Below are 6,643 nucleotides of genomic sequence, written 5' to 3'. Positions count from 1 at the left end.
CTAGAAAATATGATCTTATCTTTTCTGTCCATAATAAGAGTGGAAAGTTAACAAATTGTTTTACCCTCATAGGAGTGAAGAATTTTAGCAATACCTCATCTTTCTTCTTTTCTGGAAAGCGATCTTACAGGACAGTGACGGTTAACAACCAATTTTTCAGGCCACAGTCCACAAAGATGTTAATAACAGATTTGTGTTGAGTACAAAAGTCTGGTGACTGATGTGATTTTCTCATGCAATCATTCAGTCGTCTACAGTTGTCTTTATCTTGTGATTTATGAATTGATTTAAGACGGAGCAGGCTGGGATCACATCCACCCAGCTGTCCCTCTCTGTCCTCCTAACAATTATCTCCATCTTGTTTTAGACTACAGGTAATAAAGTGTAAGAACTACACAAACAAAGAGCCACCCCGTCTTGAATACTGGACTGAGAGAAATATTTTTTTCCCATATGTTCTACTTGAACATTTGGGTCCTTCTCCTTAAGGGTGGGGTAGAGCCATTAGGTTGCACTATTTTGTCTCCTCTTTGATTTGAACCCAGCATCAGATTACATTCATGAAATGGCTGACATATTGTGATGTCCGTTCGTTTGGGTGTCACAGCATTCTATGTATGTGTAGCACGTAAATAACGAGTATCAGCAAACGTCAAGTGCCAGCTGCCCAGCATTGTGTATGTGAGAGAAAATGTGTTGGTGAAAAGTATTACAGTGGACGTGAAGATGATAAAAAATAAGGAGATAAGGCAGAGTTCATATTTTTAGACCTGGCTTGCCTTGGTGGCTGTTTGTGTCCCCAGACCTCCATCTTTCACAGGAACAGGAAATGCTGTAGATCGCCTTGGTAGATGATTCTCTGCCAAGTTTAAATGCCACCGCTAAAAATACCCGCATGGAATGTGGGGCTTGGCAGCCAGGTCAGGTCGGTGGCCCGGACCTTGTCGCCACTCAGAGGGCCTATTTTGACACGACAGCGCCGTCTGAGCGAAACCTGAAACCAGCTCCTCTGTTCAGCTCCTTGACTTCAAGGCCTTATTTTGTTCTGTGACTCTTTTTTGGGGTAACTTGCCTGGGTTCCAAGGATGCATGACCGGTGGATCTATGGTGCTATTCCCAGGGCCCCTGGGGGGGTGTCCAGTTTGGTTGTTTTGAGGGCCCCAGACCGGGATTTGGGAGAGGCACCATCGCCCTCTTGCCTGGGTCCTATAAATACCTGCCATAGGTGCCCACGCCGAGACTGCGTGATAGGTCTATTTTGTGACAGGGGTTTTTATCACTGCACTGGCCTGTTCTAGGTTAGAGCTTTCTCATCCTGCCCCACCTCCTCCATCTCCAGTGACCCATGTCACAAATGTATAATGATGTCCAGCATGATTCAACACTTTCTGAACGCCATCTTGAGATCAGGGGGGCATGTTTCTTATTCTCACAGAGTATACTATACAATTTGTAACAATTTGGACCTTATATCAAAAAAGCCATAATATAAACTTTATCCCTGACCCTCTCTTGTCAAAAACATTTTTAATTAACTTTTTGAGCTTAAGCCCTTGAGCAGTAACCTCCCCCAAACCTCCCATTCTGAATGTTGCTGGAGAACATTCTGGACTTCAGAGGAGAGGGTTTGTGAATGGCAAATAAAACAATCTGCTATTGACTGATTCAAGCGGAAATGAAGTTGGATCCACAACACAGCACTGTGCCTCTCCAATTCAGCGAGGTATCTCACAGACCCACAACACATTGGTGTATTTCCCTATAGCCTACATTCCTGTTAGCTATCCCATTCACACCGCCATGTCCCTCATGCCTTTGCCCCCTCAGGTACTATTTCATTGTAGCTTCATTGAGGATGTTGCTCATTCTCTAACGGAAGAGATGTCCGTGTATTTCTGGAGAAACAATCTAGTCTAGACCGAGCTAAGCTAGACCCATTAACTCCTAATTACTCTGGATGCTGTTTTATAGGAATCATAGCGTGGTGTGTGAAACATATTAAATATCTCTTCTCCATCCCTACAATGATACCTGCATATCTCCCAATGTCACAACATCAGGGTCTCAGAGAGCCCTGAGAGGGATGGAGTTGAATGGATGGATGGAACTGGCATTGTCATTGACACCCTCTTTAACGGTCTCAGTGCAGGATATGTCTTTCATAAAGATACTACAGTATTTGGGCCCTCTCGTGACTAGAACCAGCAATAGCATTCACAGTAGGTCTAATTTTCTGTGTAACTTCCAACCACAAGAGAGGGGAAAGTTTAGTCAATTTCATTTTACTCCAGACATCACTGCCTTGACTGACTGAGAAGCAGTCCATTATTTATTCACTGTGGGAAACATTGCAAGCAAGGCTTTTTGCCACATTTACATGTATTGTAGAAAGACATGCTCCTTGGCTGTATCTTTTTATAGACAAAAAGACTATTTCTAGACTATTTCCCACAGATTCTTATTACCTCATAAAGTCAAACCACACAAGGCAGAAAGAGTACCTAAATATCCTCCTCAAACAAATCCTTATTTACGGTTCATTATTACTTAACATATTTGTAATAAAGGCATGGGAAAATGTGGCCTAAACCGCCATAGAGTAGAACACATGTGGATGAGTTCTCCAGCTGGCCCTTTACGGTGCCACCTGAGTGCGGTTTGGAGCCTCTTTAGAAGGCGCTGGTTGGGAAATGATTCAAGCCCCATCCCATGTGCTGTTGATGCGTTTGTCACAGGTCTGAATCACCTGACACTGGATTGCAGAAATGGGCTCCATATGACAGTAATAACAGCAAACATAACAAAACCCCAGGATGTTAAAAGATCAAACAGTCCCATTGTGTTACTATGTGCGTCTGTTGGCTAGTCATGCATGGGGGTAATAGAAGTCCTAACAATTATACGTATCTCAGTAACAAGCATTCAGTGAATGTTTGCTTTCTAATCAGCAATGGCTTTGAGAAGACTAACAGCAGATAATAGACAGTAACAATGAGAAATCTTATGGGAAACTAGTCCTTTGGCTAATTAGATTCGTAGGGAGGTCATCTTCAGTAATAAAAAAGATAGGCCTCTAGGTATTAAAGAGCAATATCTAACTATGGCCTGTACCCTCTCACTACCACTAGGGGGCGTGTATGAGCTGAGGTTGATGAAGGCCACCAGGGAGGAAGAAGAGAAAAACTAATCTGTGCACACGTCAAGTGGTTAGGGTTAGGGAAGGAGCAGCTAAGACCACAATAGGAAATTACAAATGTCAGCTATCATAACTCACGACTGGTTCTTCTAATCATGCCCTGTGGTTTCAGTTGTGTCCCAAAGCGGCAAAAGAAGACCTCCCGTTACAGATAGTCTTCTTTGGAGGCCTCTGACATCAGCAGAAGTAGGAACTGACTACTCCATCTCTCTCTTCCTGTCCAGACAGGAATGACAGAAAGTCATACAGAAAAGTACAAAGCCGTTGAAGTAAACATGGTGTCCCCCCACCCTACCATGATAGATGTCTATAAACAGTGAGAGAAAGAAACGCAGGGTTTCCCCTGTGTCATGAGAGTGTTTAGGCGAGCACCAGGGGAAAGGGATGGGAGGCCCCTCACTGGCTCTGAGGCTCACTTTCCCAGGATGAGGAAGGGGCATCTAAAATGATATACAAACTCAGCTTCCATCCTGTCCACCTCTACACTGTTTCTTAGAACTGAAAATGTTGTGTACAGTACAGCGCACTACTGTCATACTGGTTGTCTCCCATTTCGTCAAAACAGGTACTCTGTTCCTAACAGAAGTTAACCTCTGTCAAAATGACCACATTGTCACCTCTGTATATACGTCTATAGAAGTAGGAAGGAATGCAAGTTTTCTTTTCTTTTTTAAAATATTAAAATGTTTCTGGATTGTCGGATCAGCACAAAGAAAGCCATGTCGATGGGCAGACAAAATGGAACCATTTTGTATAAACAATGAAGACATAGAGGTTGTAAACACTTCAATCTACCTACAGTAGGGAGTACTGTGGACAATGGAGGCATGTGCACTCCTGTTGATTCACCACCTGCACCATGAGGCGTAAGTACGAAAGTAAGTAATACATCAGAATGATACCACAAGTAACATGCATGCCTCTTTGTCCAACATATTTTGTGTAACTCCTGGAGTTGATATCAGAGTCAAGACAACTGGCATTGCATAATAAATAACCCCTCTTCACCTGAACAGAGAATTAACATCACAATATGTATCACTTGGCAACAGACTAAAAGCAACATGGGTAGAGGTAATTTCCATGCTAATAGATTGGCCAGATACCCAAGTGATGTATAGGACAACATTGAGAAAGGGGATCTAAGCCTGTTGACACTTCACTCTATTTGCTATTTGTATCCGTTTGTATCCTCAATAGGCACTCATTTATCAACCCTGCACAGGTGCGTTCAAGCTTATGTTGTGCGTCATTGTGATTGATATGCAGGAGAGCAATACCTCCCCAGCACAGTAAACCTTGCACATGTTGGGAACCAGCTTACCCAAAAACTACACAGCTTTGTTGTCTATGGGGAAGCATAGGCTAACTAGGCCAGCATTCTGCGTGACTGTGTGAAGCCAGTATATTGTGAAAATGAAATACAGTTTGTGTGGCAATATCTGCTTTCAACCTGCAGCATTGACACTATCTGGGTCGGCCAGCTGCAGTGTTGATTTGGTTGTTCAGTTTTTAGTTAACTACACAGTGCCCTGTGTAAGTAATGGGACAGTGCAGCATTTTCTCTTCTTTTGGCTCTACACTCCAAAAGTTTGGATTTGAAATCAAATTGCTATGAGGTTAAAGTAGAAATTCTCAGCTCGTATCTGATGGTATTTGTGTACATATTGGTTCCACCATTCAGAAATTACAACACTTTTTAGACATAGTCCCTGTGTTTCAGGCCACCAAAAGTGATGGGAGAGATTTATCAAATGTCCAAATTAAGCACTCATGTTTAGTATTTGGTCAACAATCCTTTGCATGCAATAACTGCCTAAAGCCTGTGACCCATTGACCCCACCTGACACTGGATATCTTCTCTGGTGATGCTCTGCCAGGCCTGTATTGACCCCACCTGACACTGGATATCTTCTCTGGTGATGCTCTACCAGGCCTGTATTGACCCCACCTGACACTGGATATCTTCTCTGGTGATGCTCTACCAGGCCTGTATTGACCCCACCTGACACTGGATATCTTCTCTGGTGATGCTCTACCAGGCCTGTATTGACCCCACCTGACACTGGATGTCTTCTCTGGTGATGCTCTACCAGGCCTGTATTGCAGCCTTCTTCAGTGGTTGTTTGTTTTGAGGATGTTTTGCTATAAGTCTCCTCTCAGCAAATTAAATGCATGTTCAGTAGGATTTAAATCTAGAGAATATATTGGTCGGTCAAACACTTTCCACTGCTTGGCCCTGAAAAAACTCCTTAGTTGCTATGTTTTGGGCCATTGTCCTACTGTTTGATGCGCCTTCCAATGAGTAAGGAGCATTTGCTTGTACTTGAGCTGACAAGATGTTTCTGTACACTTCAGAATCATCCATGAAGATAAGTGAGCAAGTTCTGGTGGAAACCATACACACCCAAGCCATAACACCCCCTCTATCATATTTCACAGATTAGGTGGTATGCTGTGGATGTTGGGCAGTTCCTTCTTTTTTTCCACACTTTACAAAAGACAAAGACAGTTTATTGGCCATGCAATCAATACTCATCAATTGTTTTGCACACACCCCCCCCCCGAGACAACACACACCCCCCCCGAGACAACACACACACCCCCTCCGAGACAACACACACCCCCTCCAAGACAACACACGTGCACACCGAGAACAGAGCTCTGGGCACAGGGTCAGCCATATTCCAGCACCCCTGGAGTTGGGGGTTAAGTGCCTTGCTCAAGGGCACAACAGCAGTGGTAGGCACCTGAATATGATGCCAGTAACCTTCCAGTTCTGGATGGGGATCGAACCAGCAACCTTCCGATTGCTGGCCGGCCTCTCTAACCTCCAGGCTGTCCCCCTCTTTACTCTTGCTGTCACTCTGGTACATGGTAATCTTTGTCTCATCTATCCACAAGACCTTTTTCCAGAACTCTGCAGGCTCTTTCAGGTACTTTTTAACAAACCGTAACATGGCCATCCTGTTTCTGTGGCTAACTAATGGTTCACTCCTTGCAGTGTGGCCTCTGTAGTTCTGCTGGTAAAGTATTTGCGGATGGTTGACTCTGACAAATTCACACCTACCTCCTGGAGTGTTCCTGATTTGTGGGACAGTTGTTTTGGGGGTTTTCTTAATCATGGTGAGAATTCTTCAGTCATCCACTGTAAAAGTCTTCCTTGGCCTACCAGGCCATGTTCCAAGCTGTTGATTTGGTACGTTTAAGGTTTTGCTTATGTTTCTGATTTTTTTTCTTTCTGATATTTCAGCCTCATAATGGCTTCCCTGACTTTCATTGGTCCTCATGTTGGTAGACACCAATAGGAGACTCCAAAGGCAAATGCAAAGAGCTAGAATCAATACTAGACATTGACAGCTGTCTTATGCCTGCACAAATGATGTGACGGAACACACCTGACAAACCAGAAACACCTGTCAAGCCATTTGTCCCATCACTTTTGGG

The sequence above is a fragment of the Argentina silus genome, assembly GCF_951799395.1.
Source record: "Argentina silus genome assembly, chromosome: X".
NCBI classification, from domain to species: Eukaryota; Metazoa; Chordata; class Actinopteri; order Argentiniformes; family Argentinidae; genus Argentina; species Argentina silus.
The sequence above is the reverse complement of the archived record's forward strand: the minus strand, read 5'-3'. Positions refer to the sequence as shown.